The sequence below is a fragment of the Balearica regulorum genome, chromosome 12 (assembly GCF_011004875.1).
Source record: "Balearica regulorum gibbericeps isolate bBalReg1 chromosome 12, bBalReg1.pri, whole genome shotgun sequence".
NCBI classification, from domain to species: domain Eukaryota; kingdom Metazoa; phylum Chordata; class Aves; order Gruiformes; family Gruidae; genus Balearica; species Balearica regulorum.
In genome coordinates, this window is record NC_046195.1 from 19,572,783 (window position 1) to 19,600,769 (window position 27,987).

The 27,987-nt window shown below is 38.5% G+C and overlaps 1 protein-coding gene across 8 annotated transcripts in view; it reads left to right on the forward strand.

The window, feature by feature from the left end:
- The first annotated feature begins 1,227 nt into the window (after window positions 1-1,227).
- MEF2A (myocyte enhancer factor 2A) overlaps window positions 1,228-27,987 on the forward strand; it is a 92,007-nt gene continuing 65,247 nt past the window's right edge. For 6 of the 8 annotated variants that reach the window (XM_075763927.1, XM_075763928.1, XM_075763930.1 and 3 more), the window contains exon 1: window positions 1,228-1,451. The gene's annotated coding sequence lies outside the window, so the exon portion shown is untranslated. Of the gene's footprint in view, window positions 1,452-1,833; window positions 1,969-27,987 lie in introns of those variants that run through there. The other 2 variants (XM_075763926.1, XM_075763931.1) reach the window with 1 other exon arrangement.

The window sequence follows — 27,987 nt, forward strand, 5'->3', positions numbered from 1 at the left end:
GTCTTTTCTACTTAAAGCAAAATTCACGGGAACTCTGTGACAGAGATAATGTTGAGATGGAGATGGATGGAGGAGGAATCAAGGTAGACTGTCACCTTAGCCTGAAAGTGAAGACAGAGCTCATGTCCTTGTAGACCAGTGATTTTCACAGAAAGCCAGTCAGAAATAATGACATATAAAAAAGAAATATCTATATAGGGGTGGTGGTGGTTTCTGTGATGGTGCCAGAGGTAGGTGGGCTCTTTGGGGGTGGTAACTCCTGATGCATCCTCCAGAGATGGAGGGTGAGAGGCTGAGGGACCATTTACTGGGACTTCTTTTAATTAACTCAAGGCCGTGGGTTTGGGCCTTAAGAGCAAAGCTGTGCCCGGCCGGAGCCATGAGAACAGGGGCAAGTAGCTCTGCTGCCTGCGCGGCAGAACCGGGGCTCTGCCCCTACGCTTTCTCCCCGAGGGAGGCGGGCTGTCGTAGGGGCTGCGGGGCCCTGACATGGCGGGTGGGTGCAGTGGTACCGACCGGCTGGCACCGCGGCGGGCAGGGAGGCCTCGGCACGGAGCCTGGGCCCGCCCGCAGGCCCCGCCGCAGCCGTTGCCCCCGGCAACCCCTCGGCACGTCGCCGCTGGGCAGGGGGGGCGCGCGCGGCCCTGCCCTACCGGGGCAGGCGCGTCAGCGCATGCGCCGTTTCTTGGTGGGGCGGGCCTGGCTACGTGCGTCACTGGCGGCCAAGCGAGGGACGGGGGCATCCCGGAGAGCGACGGCGCCTTTATACGCATGCGCTGCGCCAAGGCTGGGGGAGAGGGGGCACGGCCAAGGCTTTCCTTCGTAGGAGGCTCGCACACGCTCGGCCTTGATTGGCTATTGCTTCCCTGGCCGTGTCTCTGATTGAGCCCCTTCCTGTCACTCAAGGCCTCCACGTTTCATTACGCCCCGCCCACCAAGCTGCTCTCCGGTTCGCCGGCGCTTGTTTCTGGCAGGCGCTGTGATTGGCGCTGCCGCACCTTCACTCCGGCGCGCTGCCCTATCGGCTCGCGGTGCCGCAGGATTGGGTCGGCGGTGAAGAATGTAGACCCGGCCGCTCCCCATGGTAAAACAAAATAATCCGGCGATGCTGGATGTTCAAACCGGGGCACTCCCAGCCCCGCCGCCGGCAGCAGGTTCACCTCTTATTTTCCTACGCTGTTCTCCTCATCCTGTCCCGGCCTGGCTCGGCTGAGCGCCCTCAGCAACGCCCGAGCTGCCAGGAGAAAAGAGCGGAAGGATATTCTTAGGAGACGGCCTGCTCCGCCTAAGGAGAGAGTGTGACAGAGGAAGTAGTTCCGGCCCCGATTGGGCCTTGTTTCCCAAAAATAGCGCCCAGCGGGTATCCGTGCGCCGGTGTCAGTGTCTCCTGAGGAGCCTCAGCGGGGAGGAGGCAGGAGCGACGGCGGCAGGGAGCGAGGGGACGCGGGCGGGTGAGTGAGCGAGGGGGGTCCCTGCTTTTGGGGGCGAGTGGGAGGGCGGGGGAGCGTTCCCTGAGCCCGGCGGTTCCGGACGGTGGCGAGGGTCGGAGGCGAGGAGCGACGGGAGGCGAGCGAGCGGGGTCGGAGGCAGGGGCACCGGGTGACGGGCGGGGGCAGTCGCCGAGGGAGGTGGCTCGAGATGGGGAAAAGGAGGGAGAATGAGGGTCCCCGCGCCCTCCTCTTCCCGGTCAGCCGTACCGACGGCGGCGGAGCGGAGCGGGGGGTGCTGGCGGGGAAGTTGGTGCGGGGGGCGGGCGGGGGAGGGGCGCGGGGCGGTGCGGGGGCGGCGGGCGCGGGGTCCCGCGGGTGGGCAAGTTCCCCGCGCCCGGGGCCTCTCCAGAACTTCCTGCACCGCTCGCTGGAGGAGAGGATGGACATTTATGGACCAGGCCAGCGGAGTCTGCCCGGGGGCTGGTGCACCAGGGAGAGAGGGTGGGGTACGAGGCCCTGGCGTTCGGGGAACACTGAGGTAAGATCGTCTTCGCCTGGGTGGCCAACTTCTCTGCTCGGGGTGTGTGTGTGTGTCTGGAAAGGCGGGGAGGAAAAGTACCTTTTGTCCTGCTTCTCGGCAGCCACGTTGGGTAAGCAACATCACGTTTAATAACAAACAAAAAAAATCCTTTCCTAGGAGTCTGTCCCTGGTATATGCTAGCGAAAATGATCGGGGGTCGGGGAGGGAGGAGGTGGAGGTAGAAATTGCTAAAGTAGTTGTACACCGCATAAAGGTGCGTTGCGAATGGGAGGAGAAACTGTTCGCTGATGTGTAAACTAGAGGATGTTTTGTCCAGAGGAGGAAAAGAGTGAAGGTACAGCTGTGTTGTATTGCAAGTAGGATTTTGTGTTCACTAGCTCTGTGCAGAAGTCGTGAGGATAAGAAAAGAGATTGCTCTGACTGGAAAGACAGTAAATTCTTTGAGATTACGGAGCTATATTTTCCACTAAATTTTTACCTGCCTTTGAGATGCTAGGTGGTGAAGAGAATGGAATTGCTTAGAAAAACTAAGACATAGTGACTTGCTTGACAGGTCATTAATTTCAGAGTTAAGAAACTAGAGTTCGGGGAGGGGGGGGGGAGACAATTTAAGAGGATGTGTTTTTTAGTGCTTAGCGTAAAATCATTGTGTCCCGTAGTCATACAAAGACTAAATTTATTATGAACGGTGGATGAAAGGGGTTCTGGGAAGTACAAAGGAGCAACAAAAAGGGATAATTTGTAAAGAGTAGTAAGGAAAAAATGTGACTTGGTATGGAACTTGTAATATAGACAGTATTTATTTCAAACGTTTTCACGGTCTGGTAAATGTTTCTGTAGCATAAGGAAGACTGTAAGCTTTCAAACTGAAGCATGTTAATTGTCTACATATAATTGTTCCTTATACAAGTCTCTTAATTTTTAGGATCTAGGTATCTATATTTTGATTGTTTTTTCTGCTGTTTTGTTATTGCTAGCTAGTGTTTAAACAACCTGCACAGAGGGTGTCAGAGCAATGTTCCTATAATCTATTCTGTTTTTAAAATGTTTATCGATACCTCTTACATGTAAGAATGTAATCTTTGGTTTTTTCCTCCTCTCTAACAAGCGATTTGCATTTGGGGGAGAAGTGTGAGGTTCTTTTAAACTATATTTTTTCATTTAGATGCTAGAATATGTGCAAAATGACATGTCTTTCAGTTACATAATATAGAAGAATTGTAATAAAGGATGTAATTTTAACACTTTTTGGTCACTGAGGGGCATATTTACAAATGGTATTTTAAAAGTCTATACTTGTTTAGCTAGCAAAACAAAAATGAGAGAATGGAACAATTCGTCTTGATGTTAAGTGATTATAATAGTGCTGGCCAGTTGGACATGAGCCTTGTTTGATTGAGGGCATTCAGTTTAGAATTTAGGAAGGAAAATAACCCAGTGCCCTGGTTATTTATTTCCCTTCTCTATAATTCTTTTCTAAATCTGTAGTTGATGTAGTCTACCAATAGTAGTAGAGAAGTATCATCAGTGAACAAGAAGAATCCTTCAATGAGAGGGACAAGATCTGCTTCAGAACGCTTTCAGTGTAGATGGCAGTCTCTCTGCCAGTGCAACTCATCTAAACCAGTTCTAATATTCTAGGATTTCTAATGATTTATTTTTGAGAAGGCATTTGCATTTTGTAAACTATAGTAGAAACATTTTAGCCTTTAGCCTGTGTGTTTGCTTGTTTTACACACTTAAAAAAATGGAGCATTTAAACCAATGTGGTTACACTTCACCTCTATGAATTAGTGGGCCCGCTGAATGCTTTGCATACGCATAGATATCTGGATTTAGTCCTGTAATTTCACATAATGTTAGTTTCTTTCTCTGCAAAACAAGGCATGAAGAAATAAGTGAACAGTGAATTTTAGGAAGCTAGGTAAATTGATCTACAGAATTGAGGTGTGTTGGACTAGTAAGATAAGGAGGACTTGGCTGAATTAAAACTTGAAATAATTCTGAAGAATAAAATGGCTTATTATGGCAGAAGACATATCTTATTTAAAACCTTATTTGAGCTGAAGTGTGTGTGGTTTACCTTAAACTGGGTAATGTGGGCAGCAAAGCTTTTACGGGGTTTATTTTAGAATGTTAGCCAAGTTTCTCAGATAACTTGTTGATGTCATTCTGTGTATTCTGGTCCTAAGAGCTGCTTCAGAGAGACTAGAAGCACCATGTAAGTCGGTGAACAATGCCATGCTACCTTGTCTGCTCTCAGTCATGCTGTGCATAACAGAACACAGCTGATTAATTAAACAGTAGTAGAGGTAGTATGGTATAATGCTCTGTAACATGCAAATTGTATTAGTTTGGGAACTAAGTTTTTTGCCTAAATAAGAAATATCTTGAATTTGTAATAACTGTAGTTTGTTACGCCTTGCATGAGAGATGTCTGTGTTTCAGGTCAATTTAAAAAAAAAATCTTTTCCGAAAATTGACATTAACACATTTTATTCTATTTGCCAAATTCTTAATTTTTATTTTTAAAGGCTATGGGATTAAATACTTTGTGTAAAACTTGGGCTTTGGGCCTATTCAGTATGACAGCACCCTGATAATGCATGCAAAACACTAGGACATACTTTTCCTTCTTATTGAAACAAAACTTTGAATTAATTTATGGCAATGTATATGCTATGTAACATCTTAATGCACAAAATGGCTTTAAGTTTTCATATTTGTTGTATTTGAAAGATATTATTTCACATGTTTAGTAATGTATTCTTCAACTGATCAAATGGAACAAAAGTGAAAATCTCTGTCCATGATAATATGGGTGAATTTTGGTGCCTATTGTCTTGTGTTCAGATTTGATTTCTTCAGCTCTGGTAAAGTAACCAGGAAAAATAAAAAGAGGAATGGTGCATTTTTCTTATGTGCTTTACTGCTAGCTCTGAAAGGCTAATGCAGTAATTATTTCAGTGGACTTGCCGATGTGTTACTGAAGTGGTACTGAATGTGGGTTTAGTTTAACTCTTTCTCCTGTCGTATGAAATGAGTAAAGTCTCCAAAGGCGCAGTCAGATCCTGAAATAACTAAACACAGCTTTTTCCCTGAATATTTACAAGGTGGTTTTGGTATCTTGGGAAGTTTGTAAGATTAAAGCAAGATACTCTTTTGCTTTTTTCCCTAGGAGTTAATTTTTGTTGACCTTCCACTAAAAGACTTCAGGAACTTTTTTTGTGCAGCTAATAGAAATACTGTATCAATGACCTAAAATGTATCTAGTGAATGAACAAAATGGTATTACTAAGAGTTAAAAACAGACTTCAACTGTGTAATATGACAGTTTTCCTCCCCTTCCCCAGCATGTGTTCTGGGGTAGAGTACCAGCTAATAAGTAATGCCATGGAGGGTTAAGTGTGTGGCCTGCAATAGTGTAGTTTGCTTTGTTTATTTTAAAGTAAGCATCTGATCTAGATTTCTACCCTTTACCATCCCCTTCATAGTGCATTCTTATTTTAACACTTGATCTTTCATATTACTGCTTATGGAGTTGAAAGGGATGAATTTTTTTTCTTCCATATTAAAGGATTTCTTAGTTTATCAATGGTATTTTTTAGATTTATGTTTAATGGTTCTGTGAGAACTTTTTTTATCTATAACTCAAATATCTTTTTCTTTAGGAACATAAACCCTTATACTGTGTACTTTCATTTCCATTTGACACTAAAGAGGAATTAATATCTTGCAAGACAACTCTTACTGAGATTTCAATCCCTCCCCACCAAAACAGTCACTGATTTTGAATATTTTAAATGGTGTATGGTAATCTTCCTTTCTCCTTTTCCCCTTACTCTGAGGATGCAGTGAAGAATTAGGCAGAAATGACTGTCAGGTAAAGACAGCAAAATTTTGTGGCCAGTCTCTTATCAAAATTTTGATGCAGGGGAATATAGAACCTTTTCTGCACAAAGCACTATGCTTTTTGTTCCTCGTGTGTTGTAACAGTATGTCTGTATGATGATGTAAGTATGTCTATGTGATGAGAGGAAAATACATCCCTCTTAATAAGAGTGTGATTAATTGAATTATTTTTCAGGGAATTAACTACTTTATATTCAAAATGTTAGTGACGCTTAATTAGATAGGTCTCCCGGTTATATTTGTCTGTGTCCCTGAAGAGCTTTTGAATTCTACATAAGTCCTTATGGGCCAACCTAGAGACTTAAAAGTGCATTCTGTATTGCTTTGTGCTCAGCTGAATTTTACTAGTAGTTACTAAGTATTGTTGCATGCCTATTTTAAGTATACTAGGATAAAAAGTGTTAGGAATTATCAGCCAAGCATAGTTGTGGAGAGGTGCTTGCTTTGAGTTAAGTATCTGTGTACCAGGCATTGATGACAAAGCATCTCTTGCTGTGTTTTTTTACTTTTTGTTTTTAAATAAGTAAGAGAAACATGTGTTTGCCTTCATTGTGGTGGTAGGAGATCACCTAAAAGAATGGGGTGTAGAATGAGTGGGTTTGTGCTCATGATACTTTTATGATGATAATAGAGGGGAAGAAGGATTTTTTCCAATTTGCTTCAACCCCCTTCAGGTGTGTTTGAAACTCAGCTCATTTGAAAACCAGGTTGCTTCCAACACTGTAATTGAGGATTTCATGGATTAGACTGATGTTATTTTTATTGTTTGAAAGCTAGCCATAGGCCTGTGAGAATATGTAAAGTGGATGTGTCATCTTGATACCTGCAAAGCTATGGTCAGTGTCACTGTTGAGTGCTGTACCAATATACACAGGCCTCATCTTGTAATTTTCTGTGATCAGTTACAACATTTGGAAAGTCAAGGGGGATAAATTATTAAACTTTTAGCTATATAATTATGTAAGCACATCTACGACTGAACTGTGCTGTGGCTATTCTGTTAAACATTTCTTTCCTGAAGATGTTGGCAGACAGAGTTGAGAGAAGGAGTTAAGAGGAGATCGTTTTGGTATCCCTTATGATGTATGGGCAGGTATTGTAAGTGTAAAAAAGATTATGAACAGTTGTAAGAGAATAGAGTATGCAAGTAGTTGAACCTTGAGAGACTCACAGGTATACACACACGTGCAAAAAGGTTAGGGGTCATAAAGGGCAGAACAGAGTTGCCTTCACAGTGTCCGTTAAAGAAACTGGTGTCAGGATAAGGTGACTTCCCCCACTGTATCACATGAAATCTGCAATACTTGAGTCCAGGAGGCCGAGAAAGAAGTTGTATGAGCTTTTTTCCTCAGATATCAAAAAAGTGACAGTGTTTTTAAGTGAGCATCTTTCTCCAGATGTTTTGAATTGTATTTAATTGGCCATCTTACTGTTGTGGAAAACTTGTATAGTATAGCTCAGAAACATTGTATGAGGTTATCAACATTAAGGACATCTTGTTTTTGGTATCATTCTTTCACAGCAACTGCCCTCTTCCTGATATGACTGCATGCATCCTGTTTTAAAAACTGTAAGCTGACAAGAATGACTGCTAATAAGTTGGTGTATATAGCAGTTCAAAAATGTTGCTTTTTCCACTATGAGCTTTCAAAGCACTGAGTCTTCTGAGAATATTTGAGAAAATGGGATGTTCCATCATCACTGTGCTTGTGTTATGTTGTCATGTAGTGAGGGTAATAAACTAAATTTTTCAGTAACTAAATATTTTTATTTTTCCTTGAAGCTGTTAAAATTATTGTGTAATGATATGAGGTTTTAATTGAAATTCAGGTGTCTTAAATTTATGCTCAGAAGCCCATTGGTTTCAGGGTAAAAGAGGGCAAAGTAAAAAGTATGGCAAGAGATACACCATTCCCTTTCTGTGCACATCAAGTGAAAAGCACTTTCTGCTACAATTTTTGAGCCTATAGGCTCTCAAATTACATTTGTTAGTTTAGTTTGATAATAGACATATTAGCTTGGCTAGTTGGCTTTTGGGATTTGAAACTTTTGAGTGCAGAAGAAGGATTTCCTCTGAGAGACTTCCTTAATATCCTCCTGTGTTTCTTTTGGAGCGTTAAGGTTTTTGTGGTTTGTGTGGGTTTTTTTGTTTTGTTTTGTCCTCTTGTTGTTGTCCTTATCTTTTTCATAGCATTCCAGATGGTGGTGTCTTAACTTTTTGTCACTGAAACATATATCAAGATCTTTGCTTTGAGAGATGTTGGGCTCAACTATGGAAAAAGTGCCAGCAGTAAAAGTATAAATGGTTTCCATTAGGAAGTACTAAATTGAAGGAACTTGAAAGAAAGAATTTGAAAGAACTCCTTCAGGGGAAGGAGACAAAATCCTGCATGGCTGAAAAGAAATGTGATCAGTAGGTGGAGGCAGGTATTCACTGGATATTGGAGATGTGGAATATGGGTATATTTGCAGAAGTTCTGATTATTAGCACAAGCTCTCTAAAAATTCACAAGGAGTATGTAGAGCATGTAATAGCATTGTTGAATATCAAAGAATAATTTTCAGTTTTAAGTAACTGCTTGTTGTTTTCTTTGTCACAAATATGAGAACTGCTCGCCTGAATAGCCACCAAAAAAGTAGTGGGAAACTTAGCAATTGAATTAATTGAAATTTAAAAAATAATTTATTTTACCAAATCTGTATTAAAAGATCAGAAATATGGAACACTTGTTCTCAGTGAAGGACACAGAGAATTTCAAAAGGTCTCCCAGACTTTGTCATGGGTTTAATATGAGTTGAAATTTGAGGAAAGGGGGTAAACAGCAAGAGTTATCATAAGATAATTGTCAAATGATTTTTTCCTTTAAAAAAAAAAAAGCCGTTGGTTAATGTTTCTATTTATCACTATTAATTCAGTAGCTTCAAGGAACTAGTAAAATGGATGTTCAAATGATTGAAAGTTCTGGATTTTAAAATATAAATGATTAATGTTCCTGAATACTGGAGTCATTTAGATGCTTCTTGCAAAACAGTAGGAAAGTGCTTTAAAAAATTTGTTCAGGGGAAGAAGTAGCAGTTGAAATTCTCAACTCTCCCATAACTCTATTACTGTCTTAGCGTTCTGAAGGATGTTCTAGTGACTCCTAGTTGAATTTCTTTTACAGGCTTATCTACATAGGAGGCTTGGATTCATAGTAAGATGAAATGTAACCCGATAGCTCACAGTTATCCCACTAGCTGCTTTTCAGTATATCTTTCTGCAGATACTTTCAGTATGCCCTATATATGAGAATTCTCTAGTTCAGTGGGTTGTAGTCAATTTTTTTCCCCTGTTTGTAGATTCCCCATATGTTTTTGATGAGGAGATGGACTCCTGTACTGTCAAGTTAAGCCCAGTGGTGACATGCTTGGTTTTGTAGTTATTTTTTGAGGATGCTGTAAAATAAGTTTATGAACCCTGTTGTTGAGTACATGTGTATTAACAATGAATAGTATGTTAGCACAAGGTGCTTATGTAAAACTTGCAGCAGATTCTATCAGAAAATAAGTCATTGACTTCGGAAGAGGTGATTGGAGAGGGAATTGGAATGTTATGACTGCTAAGAGACCCAAGTAAAACCAGCTTTTTTTAAAAAGCTGAGAAAAGGGCTTGCCCCATGTTAGAAAATTACGATCCCAGCCCAAATCTACTGTGTGGTCATGTTATGAGCCCTTGCAGCACCCTCTGGTGATCCAAACGCGCTTGTGCAGCAGTAGGGGTCTTGGTAGAGCTTCTTAATCAGCGTAATCATCAGGTCTTGCTACAGGACTGAACAAATACTTTAGAACAAGCCTAGGCTACAACAGATGATGTCGTGAATGGGTGCTTTTGGGTTTTGCTGCCATTTTTTTTTGTCTTTTCACTTTCTAGGTTTTTTTATCTAAGAGGAGATGTAAGTCATTAAAGCATCTGTGGGCTGTCCTGTTCATATTGGCTCTAGGCAAGCATAATCGGTGTGATTGCATGGGACAAAAGGATTCCAGCTTTATGGCTGTGTTGCTGAGGAGCAAATGAAGCATGGTATGGAGAAGAGGGAAGAACAAAGGCAATATGTACATGAAAATCTTTATTCTGTGTACTATAGCCGATTTTATTTATGATATTAAAATATGACTTGGAGAAACAGTAGAAGTAAATTTGAAAATAGCCTGAACAGTAATAGTAAAGTAGTAGTTTTACAAGTAATAAAACTTACAGAACTTCCATTTTCCTTATTTTTTGACTATTATTCCCTGATCTTTAAAGAGTACCTGTCTATACAGTGCTTTTCTCTTAAGTTATTTAAATATCTTAAATGGCCTGCTAGCTGTGGCTAGTCTGAGTACAGGTGCCTGCTGACTGCCCGAGTAATCCAGCAGAACGTGTTGCCTCTCTGGTCATTGCAGGTCAGGTGCTTTGCCCAGGCTGTGTGCAACTGCCAGGTCAAAAATTCTATAGCACTTTATAAAAAGTTGTAAAAATAATTGATACTTTTACTGTTACACTTGGTTGAAACTGGCCAATTAAATCAGAAGCTGTTAATGAGGGAGAAAAAACTGTGATTGCATAAACCTCATTTTATTAGGAAAGTAGGTTTAGAAAGCTGTGGGTAATAGGCAGTTCCATCTTCCAGATTTTAGTGCCATCACTGGTAAAGCCCTAATCTTGTATCAGTAAGCAGTGTTATTTTCTTAAGTGTTTTTATTTAATTTTATGAAAATAAACTTAAAGGTAGGATGATTTAAAACTTTACATTCAGTTTCTTAATTTGCTTTGCTTTTCACGTATTTAATTTGATCTAAATGTCATATTAGGCTGTGATTCATTCATTCAGCAGAATAAAGTTAAATCTTAAATAGATCTTCATTTTGATGATGCCTGTTTGTAAGTATATGGGAAGATAGTTGTGTAGAACACTTGTGATTTCTCACTACCCAGAGAGTCAGGATGCTGTTTGCAAATTCTGTAACGGTTTGGGGATTTCGTGCAGGGAATTGACTGCAGCATTTGTACTCATGGTTTGATTCTTGTGATCTAGAATAGAAGCTCAATGGGTTGTCACTGCAACTGCCTGTCCTCTGCTTCTCCCTTCCTAGACTTTGGACCGTAATTCTGTAATTGTATATAGTTTCAGACAGCAGTTTGCTTCTCTTACGCATATGTTCTGGAGGTCAGGGAGCAGGAGCTTATTTGCATCAAAGAAAGTCAGAAGACCTGTTTGTCTAGAAACCATTTAGATTTTTCTGGTTTAACACCTTGTGTCTAACTAATCTCTTCTGCCTGCCTTCCCCTCCTTCCCCCAAAAAAAGTAAAAAAAAAAAAAAAGGAACAGAAGAGCGGAGGGAATATCTTGTTTTGTTTTTAAGAGATAGTAATAAATATCTTTAAAATCCCTCTCCCCACCCCCCATGTGAGGCTCATATCTGTGTTTTATTGAGGACTTTCTCAATCCTATTTTTTTAAACATGGTATTTTTAAGGCTGAATTGTTCAGTAAGAAAACCTACCACGATATTCCTGAAGATACTGGCTGACTAGCTCTCAAAAGAGGTTTCGACCTGCTTTTCCATCATTCAATCTTTTAATGAAATGTTAATGAGAAGATGATCTGATAAACTTCTTGAAAATTTTCTGTGCAACAAACTCACAATCTAAGGATTTTTCTTCAGATCTCTTTCTTTTAGACATCTATGTTTGTTTCTATAGCTGTCTGTCTTGCATGTGTGTAGATAATGCCTACAAGCAAGCCACAAAGATTTTGGTGTGTTTTTCTTCTAAGGCTAGAATGACTAATTTTCTGAAGGTGTAAGGAACAACAGCCCTTCATGTGAAGTCTCTTTTGTGCTTGTTACAACTGTTAGAAGCAGGAGAAAGTAAGTACAGACTGAAATGTGGAGTTGCAATCTGATGAGGAATCCTCCAGGCTTCTTATCTTGAATAGTTGAGATCACAATTCTTGCTTCTGTCTTATCTGTACTTCACTGCTTTTAATTCTTCATGGTCTCTTCTACTTAATGGCTTATAAGATACTTCTCTGGCATAATTAGCTTATCTTAAAATAGTCTGATCTGTTAGCAGTATTGGAACAGCGAAAGGACAGCCAGCCCTATCACTGGGTTTCACGTAGTGCACCCACAGAGATGTGTCAGTGTTTGGGCCACAGGGGAGGAAGGAAGGAGTAAGTGAGAATTTTGCAAAGATAAAAATGGATCTTGAACATGAATGCTTTAGCCCACCTGTGTTAGGATTTACAGATGTTTTCCTTCAGGATTTTGACAATAGCCTATTGAAGTAACTAGAAAGCAGCTTTTGTTTTGTTTCAACCAAGATACAAGTAAATTGGAATGAAGATACAGAATTCGGTTTGAAGGGTGTTCCTTTCTTAGGTTTTTTTTTGTATTTGTAACTTGAGTGTGTCTGGCTTGGTTTATCAACTTTTATGCTTGAGAGAATGTGAGCCTCATCTTACCTCAAACTCCTCCTTGTTTCAAACTTATGAGTATTTCTGGTTTCAGACCTTTAAACTTTGAAGTGTCCTACCATTAGTGTATCTACTGATACACAGAGACTGTGTATCTTGGTTTGACTACTTTCTAAAATTGTCTTGTCTTCCATTTCCATCTCCTTAGACCCACATATAAATTTGGGCAAGGAAACAATTGCATATATTAATGAAGATGATTGTTGTAGGTGTATTAATTCTGAGGGGTAAACTCTGCATTTAAAATGCCTATTTTTGGAAGAACCTGTGCTGCAGTTGTTATTGTAGTTGCTACAATACTGAACAAGGGATTAGAATACTTTTTGTTTCTTGTTACTATGCAGGAGAAGGAACTTGATATACAATACATTCAGGATGCTGCTTGTGATGTGATTTATTCCGTATTTTCTGGAAGACATCTTTTTGTTTGGATTTCTGTAGAAGAATACTACTTTTTCTGAAGTTCATATAAAAGCAAAATTATGTGCCAAGTTACCATGCTTTTTGTGGATTAAAAATGGATTTCAGTGTTTAGTGTGATACAACTAGAAATGTTCAGATCAGATGTTCAGTAGCTAATGCTAGGTATACAAATACTGTCTGCACTTGACTTTAAGCAGAAAATGTAGTTCTATTATTTCAATGTGTAACATGCTTTTTGGGGAAAGTTTGTTCTATTTTGGTTTAATAACTGTGTTCATTTTGGAGTCTAATAAAACTACATTGACATTTTTAGGTCCTGTTTTTTGATCTCTCAAACCCTGAAAACGATCTTATAAGTAATGCTTTTAAGTAGTGTTTGAGTTTGCAGACCATCATTGAAAGACTAACTTGGACTTTCTAAGACATAGTTTAAAAACAAATTCTCCTGATAACGTTTGAATTCTGCCTCCAGGTGCATTTTATATACTATGCAGGAAGTGCATAGTTTTAACTGTATGTTAATGTCTTGAGTGTGCTGCAAGATTTCTTGAGCTTTTCCTGTAAATGGCAGTAACCTGGCAAGTCCTATGTGTAGTTTAATGTTTAAACTAACTCTAGTTTTATTTTGCTGGTATTGCTGGTGCTGTTACACGTATAGATAGAATTGCAATATAACAAGATTGGGAGGTGGAACTTACTTCTCTTCCTGTTAGAGCTATGCACCCCAAAACCTTGGTATAGGCATCCCTTTGGTATGGTTCAGTTTGTTACAACAAAATTATTCTGGTGAAACTCCTAGACCAGATTAGATGAAGTCAGCTTTCAACTGAATTGGTACATTTCTTGTAATGCTTGTTGTTTTGTGTTGTGTGGTGGTGGTGTTTTTTATTTTCTTTTCACCTTGTTTCTCCCATTTCCATTAACTGTGCTTACAATGAGTGTTCAGTGAATTAGTTTCAATGTTCCAGCTAAATCCTTGGCTGTAGTGATAGGGTAAATGGTGGAGACCTTATTCTGGTATTTTTTTCTACCATGTTCCCTTATGTCTGTTAGACCTATTTAGATGAAAATGCTATAAGCCGATGACATTGCCTGTGTGCTTGTTCCCTGTTATAGTATTAGTGTTTGTCTTAGAAGTATTAGTTGAGAGATTATTAGGAGAGGAAGTCAAGCACAGAAAAGCTTCCTGTAGACTACTTGAAATAATGGTGAATTCTAACAGGGTTCCCATGGTAGTGAATGTGTTTTCTTTAATACACATTAGTCAGATCTTGCTATTGTCATCCTTATAACACAGCATGTTGGCTGTATTATAGTCAGTACACAAGTTGCCTTAGCAAAACTTTTGAAAACACTATTAAAAACACGTAAACCATGTTTGGCAAAAAATGCTGAAGGGTTCTAATGATTCCTGAATGTGTAGGGAACCGTCTTTTTTTGGCATTTACATAAGCTTTTTAATCCAAGTCTTTGTCTTGTTCTCTTCTGCTGTATTCCTGTACTAAATTAAATTATTTAACTTTTATTTTAGCAATAGGAGACAATTTGAGCATAATTAAAGTAATGTATCTGTCTAAATGAGTGATACCTAATTGGATTATCCTTGTTTAGAGAACATGTCTGCGGTCATTCGTAGCGAAACTGCACATTTCTGTTTGAACAGTGAGACTTCAATATTGTACCTCTCAATCTAATGAATGTAGCTCTAGATCTGCACTTTCATTGCTACTCTTAATTTCCAGAATGCACCAGTGGGTTGAGATGCTGTTCTGGAATTCCAGGACTTCAGTGATGGTGAAGGGAGCTCTGGCTGTAGTGCAGTGGCAGAGAAGAGCGCACACTGTTTCCCGTCCGACCCAGTCAGTGGGTGGCCAGCCCTTCTCTCCTGCTTTGTCTGCTGTGCCTGTTACAGGAGGTTTCAGCCCTCATATTGCCTGGGGTTTGTACTCTGCCTGCAGGAAGATGCACTGGATCTAGAGATGCTCAGTGTCTTTTAGATAACGAGGGAAGGTAATGTCTGTATTGTTTTCATAATTTTTCTTTAAAAGGTGTTTCTGGGTTATAGTGCTGTTTTGCTAGTCTCAGACAATTTATGTGTGAAATCTCCTACCATTAGAAGGTTCTTCACCCAGACCTTAGAGTAACTAAGTTACTGTGTATCCAGTTAGGTCTGTGCAGTGTGCTTAGATGTGCTACTAACTTGTAGGCCTTACCTATTTTTCCTATACTGCAGATTCCTTAGCTTATCTTAATAATGCTGTCATTTTAAAGACTTACTAAGGTACTATACTGAACAACATATGATGTGAAAAATATTTCTAATTAGATCTGTCTTCCAGATTAGAGACCAAATTTAGAAAAACACTCTTTCAGTCTGTTTAGCTAGAATACTCAGATCCTCTCTTAGATCAAAGGTAAAGCTATATTGCGATAGATATGTGTAGATAAATGTATGCAGGCTACCTTTAAACTAGCTTAATGTAGCTCTGTAAGTCGATGGCATGTTAGAATACCCACACAGAGAAAGCATGTATTTTTTTTTATCCCTACCACTTGAAAATCCATGGTGTCACAAAATGCTCTTTACTTGTAGTACCTAAATGGCACAAACCTGTTTCTTAATGGAGAACATGTCTTTATATTTGTCATCTATTAAGTCTTTGGGAAATTGGGTTAATTGTTCAGTTATGACTATTCACTAGCAAGATGTGGATGGCAATGCACCTGCGTTTTGAGGTGGGTATGTCTTATCACGTGGCCTCGTGTGGTTTGTAGCTGTGAATTCCTGTTTCAGCTTTTCTTCATATCTTTAGCAGAAGAGTACTGAAACTATTTGATATGTTCCAGTAAAGCCAAAGACAGTCAGCACCCACCAACTTTTATTCTTTTTCCATTTCTTTCTTTATTAGATGTGGTTTGGTCACTTTTTATGTATTGTGAGAACATACTAAGATTTTTTTGATTTAGCAAGCCTTGCTGCATGAAATGCCTTCAAAAATAGGCTTGAAATTCTTCGTAATTATTGCATGACAAATTTAAATCAGTTATCCTTAAAAAAATAAATCTTATTTTTGTTTACATATTTTATTTAGATGATTAGACTACAATGAAGTTTGTGGCTTTCAGTAGTTCCAAAATTTGACTGTGGTCTAGATAAATGCCTCTGTTCTAAGAAGAAATTTTTGGCTCAGATGGCCTTAACAAATAGGAAAACTAGGGAGGTAAAAAAAATTTGTTTCATTTTTATATCTATGTATGACAGATGTTTCTGAACTGTCCAGCATACAGATCTTGTGGTGTTGATAATGGTTGGATGATGGTGGTGGTAGTTTCTACTTTGTTGTAATTTGACCTGACCAAACAGATGCCTGATTCTGAAAAGGCTTAGCTTTAACTAAGGACTTTAGCCTGCCAAGCGTAACTTCCATCAGCTCTTGCTATTTACAAATATAGAAGATAAACTAGAAGTAATTTTTTAGTGAGAGTGCTGTATTTTTACATTTGTTTTCAATTCTCTAGTTGATACCTGTAAGTTAAAATTAAAAGTTTGAATTGTGATCTGGAGGATTTCTGTGCCTCAAAGCTTGTCTGCTAATCCATTGCTTCAGAAGTGACTGTTACTTTTATTGGCAAACCTTGCTTTGTTTTGAGTGTTTTGCCCTTGAGGAAATTTAAGATTGGTCCCTTGCCTTTGAAGTTTGTTGGTTGCTTTCTGACCCTGGTGCAAATACCTTAATCCTTGTCTCCCTGCCTAGGTGCAGTTTAACAATATCTTTTCCTGTTCTTTGTCAGTGTGACAGGGCAGAACAGTATTTTGAAGAGGAGCTATGGCATGCCGTGTGACTTGGCTAAAATGAAGTGATATAAACAATTGAAGGTATTTTGCATATGATTTTTGGTGTGAGGATCTGGAAGAGTGAATATGTCAGACTTCAGCTGTTTATTCTTTTTTTTTTGAGAGAGATAGTTGCAAGTAAACCAGAAGGATTTGTGCCCCCTGCCCCTGTCTTTTTGTGCTATTTTTTTGAGCTTTCATTCATTTAACTTCCCAGTGGGTAGATGATGAGTCAGATTTATCTATTAAAGTGCTAGTGTTTTTCTCCTGAGGAAGAAAGAGAAAGTCTTGTGAATTCTACTCTCAGTTTCTTGTTTCTACTTACCTTAATATCTTCCCTTCTGGTTTGTCTTCTAATGCTCTCATGAAAAAACTTCCAGATCAGTCAGCTGGGTATGTCACATAAACAGATTTTTGTTCCTTTTTTCCACCTGGGGTCTTGAAAAGTAGGTGTTCCAAAACTGACCAATTAGATACCAACACTTGTGGAGAAACAAAACAGTTACTATCTGATCTTAAAAACAGAGCATCTGCATAGTTTTACATTATGCAAGCTATGCTTTTATTGGTCATCATGTTAGGTAGGTTTTGATTTCTGTTATTGTTCGGTTTTTGTTTGCTTCTGAAATGAGTGACCTGTAACACATCAAACAGTTGCAGATAATTCCAAGTCCTCCATCAGGGTCAACATTGTTTTAAATGCTTTATATAACATTGAGCATTTATTGTTCTTAGTCAAAACATGTTTCAGATTATCTGTAAGACTGTAACTTTTCACTGTAGGACCCTAATATTATTTGCTTGCAGAAGAAACACTGTTTCTTTAGTTTTTACTCTATTAGTGAAATTTGGAAGCTATGTTTTTAATGGTGCTGTCAGAAACATGTTAATTAGAAGATTTCCTAGTTTTGTCTTCATATTGAAGTTTACTGGTTCAGTTATTTCATTACTTTTGTGGTTTTTATCAATGTAGCTCTTGTTTTAGTTATGTGGTTTTTTTTTTTCTTTGCAAAAGCAATTCAGTATAAGACCACTCTAAATGCATTAACTGTTGTATGTGTCTAATGTGCTAGTACTTTTTTGGTGGATGTTCTTCAGTGCTGTGACTTTGCTAATAGCAGATCAGAATGGTATATAAGTCTTAAGTCATCAAGACAGGAAAAAAATTTCAGATAAGATGTAATGAAGAAATGGGTTCAAGTCTGCAGATTAGTGATGGCTTAAATATTTGAGCGGTATCACATCAAAGGTTTAGTAGAAGTAAGCAATTGGAACATGATAATTCAGCTAGGCTCAAGTTTTTGACAGTTATGCAGAGGTGAAGCATGATTCTTGACGAGTTGCTTTCACCCCCGCCTTTGCAGTGGCAGCTTCTGTGCTCACATGGGTTGGGGGTGGGGAATTCTTGCCAGCAGCTGCGTAAGAAACCTGTAAGTGCAACGATAGCCCAGATTTAATGTTAAAGCTCTCAGGCAGAGTACTGCTGTGTATTAGCACTTAAGTCAGTATGATGCTATTTGACCAGATAAAGTATCTCAATCATGTGCTTATGTGTGATGCATATTAGCTACACACAGAATATGTTTTCATATAAAGTGTTTCTCCTGGTTAATTAAAAAAACCTCTCTCCTATACTAGAGATTATTTGATGCCTCCACTGCAGTCCCTTAGCACAGAAGTTCTAATGTCAGAATGAAACCTGGTCAATATATTACGACCGTACTGTAGACTTCAGATATTTTGGTACTTAACCTTTGAGTGGCTAAAATTGCAAGTGTTCTAATACAGAATACTACATTTTTACAGAAGAAAAGTATCTTTCTGCCAGTGTATTCTTTGATAAATGCTAGTGTTCTCTGCAGACTACTTAAGGAATGACCGAATAATGAGCTAGTTTAAAGTATCATCTACTCAAGATCCAACCATTTAATACAGCATACCTATACCTCTCTTTGTTCTCTTGATATGCCCATAGCATATCTTTATTGTGGATAAGACAGTTACCTGTTGATAGTTCTATCTGGCTTCCAGGTGTTCCCCATCCAGTGGAAAGAGAGGACCGGTGATGTATGAATGATCCTGCAAAGTTTCTACTTAAGAGGAACAGTGCTGCAGCTTAAGTAGGTATATGAGATGACTTTAAACTAGCCACTGTGGATATGCTTTCACTAGAGTAGCAACAGTCTGAGATTTTTATGTGGGCTAGCTGCCTAAATATTTACCAAAGGTCTGTATGATTCCCCATGCCTCCAGCTTCAGTGTTGAAGCTTACTGTGATTATACTCTTATTAAGTGTTTGAGTTAGGCTTTCCTCTATGCTTATGAAAAGGATTAATGTATATTCTTCCAGCAGAATACAGATACTTTTCTAATCTGTCTTGACCTCTGATCAAGTCTATTCCTCTTTTATTTTAGCATTCTCCAAGGCAGCAGTCTGAAGCCATGAAACACATTATCTGAAATAATAGTCTATAGGCAGCTTTCAGAAGAGATTGCCTTCCTTCCCCCATTAGGCTGGCATTCTCTGTAGTGGTATCCCCTTTTGTAGTGTGACATAGGAAAGCATTGTGACAGACGTTGATAAAATTTCTAGTGTGTGCTCCATTAATTTTGACAACTCAGATTTGTTTCTACTTTTTACACGCCATTGTGTGTATTTCTATATATGTCAATATATGTAGAGGCAATGTGTGGGTTTTTATTTGTCAGTATCTTTTATAGAGAACATCTGCCAAGAAATTCTTAGAACAGTATGCAATGATACTTATTTAAAATGTATTCTAGTGCTTACTGTGTAGTCAGTTGGTTTAATAAACGAGTAAAATATTTCAAATGTAGTTGAATATTCTACCCAGTTAATAACATGTACTGTTTTGAATTTAATCAATCTTACATGTCACATATTATAATCTTGTGACCTTTTCTTTAAATTTTCATAGCAAGAGTGTAAGACAAACCAATTAGCTTTGGAGTTTTAAATCTTAAAAATTCATAATATAGGCAACATAAATGCAAGGCTTGCATGTGTCTTTTAAAATAGTAAATGGGTTAAAGTAGCACTGGCATACTTAGTACTCTGTTGGCATAGTTTTTCCCTTCAGATGTTTGTTTGGAATGTGAGGCCTCTTCCTATATTTGCTGTAGCAAAGCTGAACTCTAATGTCACTTACAGGAGAAATTTAATACAAGCAACTTGTACAGAACTGATCTGCTGCCATGATAGCATTTAATATATTTAGCATGCATGTGTTTAGTAACCATGTGATGTTATGCAAATGAATAAAACAGTGCAACTCTCAAAAGTTACGATTTCTCTGAATGTTTTCAAAGTTCTGATAAATAAAAATGTTATCAAACTATTTGAAGAGACTCAGTTTGTAACTGAGATGTAACCAACTGCTGAATTTGGAATGCCGCAGCATTGTGTATGTATTTCAGTCTAAAAGAAGACTGAGAATTCAAAAGTAGCTGGATTTTTTAAATCTACCATAATTTTTGGAGTATTTAGTTTGTTTTTTAGGCTGTTATGATTCAGTTTTTTGCTGCCATGATGACTAAATATTAATGTTAAATAAAATCTGAAAATAGTGATCTGATCCTCAGGTACTTAATCTTTAAGAAAAGCTACAAATATAAATTTTGATAATGCTGTGGCATTGTCAGAATTTCTTGGTCTCATCTGTCCTTAAAAGCTAGTATGTCAGTTACGTGCCTTCTGCAGATTTAACAGGTCACCATTTGGGAGATGATATGCAGGGAAGAGTGACATAAATAAGTCCTCTATCAAGACAACGTTCCAAGATGGATAATCTCTTTAATGGAATATAGTATCTCTTATGCAAAATCCTAATAAAGTTTAATACCACTTTCTCTGCTGGTTTGTTGCTGAAAGTGTGATGTTTGTGTTGGTTTACTGTTTTAAGATTTTTTTGATGTCTTGTGCTGAGCAGAAAGAGCGAGATGGCTTGCTCATCATCCCATTTGTTGCACAATACCATTTAGCATGTGGTAGCAGGATTCTTCGTGCACTGCAGCTGTGGGCCCAGATGAATAAAAATGTCCTAGCTTAGATCTAAGCACCAGAGTGCAGCTTTAATATTGAATATGGGAAACCATCTTTCTGACAACCCTTTGCTAAGGGATTTCCTTAATCTCAGACTTGCATGATGGCATTCCTTAAGCTTGAAGATTCAAGTGGGTTCTGAATGCGTTGGGAGTTCCTTTTCTTCAGGTCCAGTGGTCACAGGTCATGCCAGTGAGGCTTGGCTAAAAGCAAAGGAACAAAGGGTTCCATCTCCCCCGGCTGTGATTTAAATTACACATCTTCCAGCTGGTAACTTTTTCTACCTCTTCCTGTTGAGAAGACCATGTAGGCACTGTTTTCCAGATAATGGGTTGTTGGATTTTGGTTTTTTGATGGTATTTCTCTACATGTGCTGTCATTATGGACTAGTAAGCTCCATCAAAGATTGAAGATATTTTCTATTGAGTTATCTTGGTTTGGTAGATACTGCATTTGCAGAAAAATTACAAGGAAGCCCAGTGGATTTTCTTTTAGGTACTTTAAGGACACACATAGTAAAGCAGCATTAAATTGTCGTAAACCTAATAGAGAACAGACTTTATTCCATAAAGCATAACGATATTGTGCACTCAGAATTATGTACCTCAGCATAGATGCTGTTTCCTAGCTCTGCAGAATATACTAATGTTGAAAGCTGTGGTTGTTTTTAAGTGTTTCAAAATATCAAGCTTCTGAACTAATAGCGTATGAAAACAACAAGGTCGCTTTAGCGTTACCATTTTGTTTTTCCATAGCAGGCTGGATCAGAGAGACTGCAAAGCCTCCAGTGAAAACTCAGATCTCTAGCAAAAGCTGCCACTTGTTTGTAGTGAGTTTCAGTGCTATTGACAAATACTTACTAATTTCAGCTTCATGATTTAGCTTGCTTTTTCTCGTGGCTCTTCTAAATAAATTTTTGTTACAAGAACTGAATCTTGTGCTTAATTCATTTTGCTTTCAGAAGGCCAAAGAATACCATGTGCATCCTTGAAAGACCTTCCCTCAAGGTGAATTCCTTAAAAGTGAATGAGAACCAGTTTCTTTTTAATGTCTGTTTGAATCTACTAAATTTTAAAAAAAAAATCTGTGTCTTTGTTCTACACTCTGTGTCATCAAATGGGGTAAAAGGCCACAGAATAAACTCTCTACAGATAAACTGTTAACTCTTTCACTGCTGTCCTCCATCACACTTCTTACTGCTTTTGGGGACTTCCCCTTCTCTTTAATGCCTTTCGTCCACCTGTGTGGGGTGAGCATCTTCACTGAAGTGAACTTGGACTCATTCCACAAAAGAACAGACAGTGAGGCTTGAGAGCGATCTCACCTCTATGTGGGAAGACTATAGGGAATATTACCATCCTGTTCTGGAATATTTTGGCTTCTGTTTGACCTACTGAAAGAATCAAGCAGGGGTACCCATTTCAATAAAAGAAGATATTTGAGTCTGAGGATTCACTAGATAGACTAAATATTTCTTCCTTTCTATGCCGAAACTGGTATCTTGTAAATAATGCCAATTTACTCATTTGGCAGCATTAAAACATAAGAGCAGAAATCTTAGTTTACTCTGTTTAAACCAAACTCAGTGCATTGCTGCATTCCTGCAACTGTACACCTATGCAATAGACCTTAGCTCATGCATGCTTATCTATTACTCAACTGTGCATTCATGGTAGTCTCAAGATTGTGTGGTACATTTTGTGATGCAGAGTCCAAAAGGGTTTATGTTTTTTAAGTGATGCATACAAAGGATTTTAAGTGATGCCTGTCATCTATAAAGGCTTGGTAATGATGTTAATCAGACATTACCGTCAAAATTAAATGTATTCAGTGGTAGACAAAGAGGAAGGAAAATTGACAAGAAGCTAAAAGGAAGAATCTCCACAAGTATTGGTTGATGTAACATGTTAAGAGTAGTGCCTGCTAGAAGTACAGAGTGAGCTTGTTTTGATTCATATCTTCCTTTTGAAAAGCAGGCAAATGTTTATAGTGTGGAGAAGGTTTCCACCCCTCCCCCTAGTGAAACTGTGTGCTGGAGAAAGTGATGACACTGTTATGTTGGTGAATTCTGACAAATCTAAACATAGTCCATAATCATAGGTGTGTCTGTGCAGGGGTAAAAATCTATAACTTCAGATGAAATAATAAGCTGAAGTTTTGAGAACTAGGTCTGACTTGGTGATCAGCATTTTGGGTTATGCTAAGAAGTCTTTGTTTCAAATCTCAGTTTAAAAAAAACTGTTTAGCTTGGCTGTAGGATGAAGTCTGCTAAAAAGCAACTATAAATCTGCAGTGTGAACTGCAGAGTGAATTGCTGGAAAGCTACCTTTCTTCTGGTGGGAGGACAGATATTTTGTAGTCTTTGTGTTTTGTTTTTAATTTTCTTTAAGCAAGTCTGAATGCATTTTCTTAGAGCTTCTGTAGTCCTGCCTCAAAGTAGAGGATATGAGAACTGAGAGAAAAGTAGAACTCGGTCACTGATACAACTTCTTAATTAAAATCCACTTTACTAATTCTTTCTTTCATTTCTTATGTGCTGTCAGGAGTATCTTGTATTTTGGCATACAGCTTTACCCGTGTTTGCTGTAAGCTGACTGTTTAGGTTTTGTTAAGCAATGTGTGGCCTCATATACAAAATGTGCCAAGCATCAGTTAGGGGAGAAGGAGCTGAGCTATGAAGAGCATGAAAGGGTGGAACTGGATGCTGGGAGTTTCTTACAGTATGATTTATAGCCAGTGTTAGAGCTTTGTTAGTATATATCTGCACGTTGCAATGAGATTTAATAGATAGTTGAAGGTTTTTGGGGTGGTTTATGAAAGCAGGTATATTCAAAAGTACTCCAGTCTTATTGAGGGGAAAATATGCTTTTAATACAGGCAAAAGCAGGAGTAATACAGATGAACATATTAGGCCCTAGTTATGGTGTCCATTCTAGGCTTTGTCTTTGCTGATGCAGGTGAAATTGGAGACTACCAGCACGGTATCTCTGCTGTTTGCCAGCTAGCTGTCAATATTTATTGCTTCAGCTGCTGCAAGGCTTCCAGTCAGCATGTGAAAGAAAAACGGTTTTAATGTCCTGAAGGCTTGGAGTAATCAACAATAATGTTTTTTTAAGAGGAGCTAAGATTTCTTGCAGGTGCAAGAATGCTTCTAAGCAAGTTCTTGAAAGTTGTGTGTAAACTGTGTGCCAGTTTGCTGTGGTTCACTTTTTTGTTCATATAACTCCATATAATCATGTTCCATAGTATTTACTGGGAATGAATAAAATGAGATGCTGTAAAATAATTAAGCTAGCATCTGATTCTAGTATACAGAATCTGCTGTCATGAATACATTTAATATGTGAGGGGGTTTTTGGGGGGAGGGGGTGTTGTTGGTTTGGTGGTGTCCCGTGTCGTGTCCTGTGTCCCCCATCTCCCTCCTCTCCTATAAGATTATAGGGTTTTTCACAAAATGCTTTATTGTCATGCCAGAAAGGAATGGAAAAGATTGCAGAGTCTTCCTCGTGTACTCTAGTGATACCATTAGAATAAAATAAAAATATAATTAATTTCTATGTCTAAATAAGTCTATCACTTGACATGCGGGAATGTAATACTGGCTTTAACCACTCATTTCTCCAAGCTCAAAGATTGGCTGAGGTGTCTGAACTTGCATATTGCACACTTTTTTATCTAACAGGGCTACAGGCAGTATCTAAGTTCTATAGTGGGATCCAACTGCTCTTACCAAAATAAGACCAGTTGCTATTAACACTAAGTGCAGCAATTAGTACTAATATCTTCAAGGAGAAGTCATTCATGTCTGACTGCTACATATTTGCTTTACAATTCAGATATACTCCTTAGGTCTTCTAGCTTGGTTTTTTCTCAGAGATGAGCAAGACGACAGCATGGATGGAAGGGATCCAGCAGTGTGTGTGAAATGGGCACTGTTTTGTGTAATTTTCCTAGCAGGTTTAAATAATTGATGCAATAATTAAATGCAGAGATATCCACTTTGACCATCTAATAGTGGAAGAGACTGAGGCTGATCATGCAGTCTTCCTTTTAGAAGTGGTTTCAGGGCTGCTTGTTGGCTTTTCTAATAGTTTCTTTGATAGGATAATTATTTTTTCCTTTTCCAAAATCAAGATAGTAAGCTGTGACTTTTTTTTTTTTTAATTTTTAATGCATAATTGCATGTCTTGATGGCCAGCTATGTTTATAGTCTCTGATTCCTGACCGATCCTGGTTATTGTTGGGTCTAGGCAGTCGTTGCATCAGCTGGTACTTGGCTAAGTAGTGAAGATGGAGATGTCTACCTCACAGTTTCAAAAAGCTTGCATTTGCATCTAATGTTTCATGTCAAAGTTAAATGAATATACTTGTTTAAATGGAAGAGGTTTTCAGTAAGGGAAGTCTACAATAATCTGAGCCTGTCTGGGCTTCTGCTTCAGATCCCTGGCTACTTAATGTGATTGAAAGTAGGCCAGCTGCCTTTCAAATACATTAAGATCTAGCTTTTGCGATATCTTGCTTTTCTTTAATATTCCTTGCTCTTGTTTAACTCTTCAGTGATGTAGTAGTTTATCAGATAGGGCTTTGTGTATTTATGTATGGATCACTTAATTCTTGCTTGGGACCTTGATTAATGTTTTTCTGGGCTCTCACTTAAGCTGTTGTCGGCTGTATCTTCTCATTCAGACCTTTTTAGTGGCTCTGTTCAGGAAAATGTTTGTCAGGATTTGTTGACAGAAAGAGAAATGGAGATATTTTTGAAGTTTTGAGGATTTCTGTTTCTAATACAATAATGGGAACAAATGGGTCAGACTGCTCTCCTTTTATTTATTGTCATTGAGTATTTCATTCCAGAAGCTATTGAGACAGATATTTTAATACATCTTGCTCTCCACCAATTGAATCATGTAGCCTTGCTGTGAAGCAGTAATGTTAGTTAGGGTCAAATGACCAATCTGCAAGAAAGGTGAAATAATTAGATTTTTATCATTCGCTCTGCCTTACTTGCTATACCTGCAACAGAGTTACTGTAGCGTGATGGATTTCCACTTATCAACTAAACCACATTAACTGACTGCGTATGCTGGTTTGTTGTCATTGCTAAGGAAAAAATAGTTTCAAAGTTAGTCTTACAATTAAGTTTCTATTCAGAGAACAGTTCTTACCTGAAGATTCAGTGTACTATAATTAGTGTAGTTTAAGTAATGTTTTTGCAAGTGAATCGAAGTGGCTAGGTTGATGTTATACTAATGACATGTGAATGCCCAAACTACCAGACATCACCTGCCAATAAAGAAAAAGGTTTATATGCAGGAGTGGAGAATATTCTGAACAGTGTTCTTGCTTCTTAGTAGAAACTGAGTTTACTACAGTATTTTTTAGGTGTTGGGGTAATGTAGTTAACTTTTGTTTTTAATGGCCTGCACTATACTTTATTTGGACAGTCTTAGCTTGTGATTGCTTTTAAGAAAATATAGACATACAAATGGTTGGTAACACTAGCCTTGGAGGGGGAGAAAAAAGAGTTATGGAAGTACTTGGATCAGTAAGATGGTTTAGGTCATAAGGAATTTCATTCTAGGCTGCTTTTAAAAGAAGTGGCTACTGATATTAGAGAGTTTGTGGGAATCAGACTGTTTTGACGATGAGTGCCTAGCATCATCTTCATGAGTTCATTAATGTTACCTATATTCTGCCTGTATTTAATATTTTTTCCAATATATCACTCCTGAGATGTAGCTGAGTGGATTCATCTCACTTGTACTTTATTATTTGCCACTTGTCTGCCTCAGATTCTGAAACCTTAAGATTATAAAGAAACAGTCTCCATGTAAGTTTGGAAAGGACCTGCCATATGACCTGCTGTAGTGCCTCCAACAGTAATGGTGATTTTTTTTTAATTTTTTTTTTTTTTTACTTACGTGGAAAATGGCTGTTTGCTTAAAATGATGCAGGGGAGAAGGGAATAATTCACTGGAACTTGGTTGTAATCTCTCTGAAGTACAGTGTAACTTTTTTATTTTTATTTAGAACTTTGAGCTGGTGGTGTATCTGAATTTTAAAAGAAGAGATTGAGTTTTGAACAAAGGCTATGGCAGTCACAGAAAAAGAATCTTACCACTAATCTTTGTTACAAACATGTAGGCGTCTTTATGATTTGCTGAATGTCTTATTGAGGCATGCAGGCTGTTTGAAGCATTATGTTGTCGTGTCTGTCTGGTTTATAATTGTTGCACTTCAACAGTATGACTGCATGCTGTCATTTAATCAAACATCGAATAAATTATCAAGAAAGCTTTCTGGATAATTGTTCAGTGATTTAAAGCTTCTTATAGATTCTTTGATCTGTGATATCTCTTCTATTTGTTCTTTGTTTTCCTGTTCTGTTCCCTTTAAAACGGGGGTGCCTGTTATCCTGTGGAATCCTCTCTCTGGAAGACAGGAAATGTGTGTTTGATAAGAGAGTGAGTGCTCAGGAGGGAAATGGTTGAGGAGACTACCTGCCATAGCAGGTTTTTTTAAAAAAAAAAAAAAAAAGTCATTAGGCAAGAAGCTTGGAGCCTGCAGCTTGTGCAGAGCATGAAGAAAAGCTGATCTATAGGGTCAGGAAGAAGCAGATAGTTAAGAACGTGCTAAACCTTGGGAAGAAGATTCTCAAGTACAAAATGGGAGCATGCTGTGTTCTGTTTCACAAAGCCGCTGTTGACTGAAGCCAAACTGGGAAAGGAAGACCTGTCTTAGGGCACAATGTGCAAGGAAGAATCTTGTTTGTAATCCTTCTGTATTTCCATTCTCATCTACTCACATTTGTGCCTTGCTAAGAATTTTAATAAAATCTGGCATTTTTTTAGTTTGAAGACTGGTTTGAGGAAGCTCTCTGTAGGAGAAGGTATAAGCAGAGACATGTGAAAGCTATGGCTGCCTTTGTATCTCATTACATTCCTGAAGTCAGCTGTAAATGTTTTTGATTGCTGTAATGTTTGTTCAGTAACATGTGTTGAAGTTGCTGTCATGTGGCTGTTTGTTGCGTTACCTCAACAGTTTGTAGGCAGAGTGGACAGTTTTCCTCTTTTTAAAAAGTAAAAATGAATTACCAAAAGTGTAGTCTCCAATAAGTGTTTAGAACTTCACTGAGATTTAAAAGTCTAGCAGCAAATCACAAAATCAGTTTGCTGAAGTACCAAGCTAGTACAGTTTTCTACATCAGGTAAAACCAGTGTTAAATAAGACTACCTCATAAGTTATGTTCTTTGTTTTTTCCAGTAGAAGAAACTAAAACACAGA